Genomic DNA, 2,500 nt, shown 5'->3' with positions numbered 1-2,500 from the left:
AAGTCATATAAATTGAATGATTATAACTGACTCTAAACCCAATACATACATATCAATTGCGTCCCCCAATTATCATAGGATGCGATCACAAAGGAGCCTCATACCAATAACAAACAGTTTAAAAGAAGATGAGAGGAGGACATCAAGCACGAAATTAATGATTGGCAACTCAGATGGGAAGAGACAGAGAGGAACTGAAGACGAAAGTTTTCTTCTTTCTTCTTCCTCTTCTTCTTCTTCTTCCTCTTTATCTTCTTTTTCTTTTTTCTCTATATTAATTATAGAGTGTAACGATTTCTTACTTCTTTGTTTTATCTTCTTCCTCCTCTTCCTCTTTTTTTCTCTTCTTCCTCTATATAAAATATAAAATCTAGATATTCATGAAAAAAAACAAATATATATATATGTATATATGTGCGTATATATACGACTGCCGCGATGGTCCAGTGGTTAGAGCACTGGACACTGACCCTCATGGTCCCGAGTTCAATTTTCCGTCGCGGTAGTCGTAAAAATGCCTGCGCTCTGACTGCTCACTCGAACCCGAGAAAACGACATATCGCCTTGAGAAGTCAAACGCAGTTGTCGTAGGGGAGGTTGCCACCGTGGCACAAGTCTTAGCGCGCCGAACTGCAGTTGATTAGGAAGGGCATCCAATCACGTAAAGACGACACTGCCATATAACCTCTCAACAGTGAATTTAGAGAGGCCTATGTCCTGCAGTGGAATGAATGGCTGTTAAAAAAAAAAAAAAAAAAAAAAAAAATATATATATATATATATATATATATATATATACATACATATATATACATACATATATATATATATATATATATATATATATATATATATATAAATGATATATATTTACCTACATATATAAAAAAAAAAAATAGATTATGAAGCAATAATAACTCACTTTATCGAAAGATGATATTCATAAGCGTGCTGTAATTGGTTTAATAATCTTCTGTAAAGGGCAGGTATGATTATCATATATATAGATTCAAATTAATCAAATGATTTGAGTACAGTTTAGAGTGCATACTTTGTGATGATATAGAGCAAGTACTATATCATTAATGATTTATCTTTCCTAATAAAAAAAATATGTGAGAAAGAAAGATATTATGATGTGTTTTAACGATGTGATTAAATTACTAATTACGTTGGTTGATTATAAAACTGTTCCCATGCAAAAAAAAAAAATCACTAGATGTTAACAAGCTGAAAATCTAAATGGCTGAAACGGGTATTGTTATATAAGGAAAATATGAATAAGCTTAGGGAGTAATCATGCAAGGGCACATTTAAGCGCACTTTTTGCAATAATGATGATAATAACAGTAATAATATTATCATTAATGATGATGATGATGATAATTATAAGATAATAGAAGAAGAAGAAAAAGAAGAGTATTATTAATAATAATAATAATGATAATAATAATGACAATAATAAAAATAATAAAAATAGTAATAATAACAATAATAATAATAATAATAATTGATGATAATAATAATGATAATGATGAGGATAACAGCAACAACAATAATAACAGCAATAATAGTAATAATAATCATAATAATAATATTAATAATAATAATAAGAAGAAGAAATTATAATAATAACAAATGTAATAATAACAATAGCAATAATAATACCAATATTGATAAAAATAATAGTAAAAATAAAAATAATGATGGTAATAAAGACAATAATAACAATAACAATCTCTATTTCTACCAAAACATCATTCAACATAATACCCGATTCCAGCAGTAACCCTCTCGAATCATTATGAATATTATGATGAAGAAGAATAACATTGCCTCCCCCCCCCCCCCCCCCCCCCCCGCCCCTTTGTTTACAATCGCTCGTCCTCTTGGGCTGCCTCCCTCCCCTGGGACCACGTGACAGGCTGGAATCATAGCCTCCATCGCCCGGTCATTGCGTGCTGTCTGGGGAAATAGCGGAGACTTGGGGCGTTATATAGATGGATAGTGTGGGTTGTGATACTGGTGTGAGTTGTGATAATGAGCCATGTTGTGATGCCATTACATACGGGCTCTGATGGCAGCAGTGTCGTATGTATATTGTGCTTATTATGTGATTCTATCATATACAGTATAATGTACATGGCGTAAAGATATGTTACGCCATGTGAAATGTAGATTATTAGGTTTAGTGTATAATGCTGTATAGCAGATCGCCTATGTAAAATAATGAGATTCTTTGTACGGCCTGTAGAGTACAATAATTTGTTTTGCCTCTGTAGTCACACGTTTGGCAGCGATACTTCCTCTGGAGGAGCCTCGCGTGTGGGTCAGAGGGCATGAAGAATTCCCTTTTACTTTTGCTAGAGATGATCTCCAGCGAACCTACTCTGGCTTTCATCGGCGTTTTCTTCACCCTCAAGTGTCGTAGAGAAACGCCAGACAACAGAAGACAAACAGATAGGTGGGTAGATAAACAGATAGATGGAAAGATGAATAG

The sequence above is a fragment of the Penaeus chinensis genome, chromosome 35, assembly GCF_019202785.1.
Source record: "Penaeus chinensis breed Huanghai No. 1 chromosome 35, ASM1920278v2, whole genome shotgun sequence".
Taxonomy (NCBI): domain Eukaryota; kingdom Metazoa; phylum Arthropoda; class Malacostraca; order Decapoda; family Penaeidae; genus Penaeus; species Penaeus chinensis.
This window is presented reverse-complemented; position numbering follows the sequence as displayed.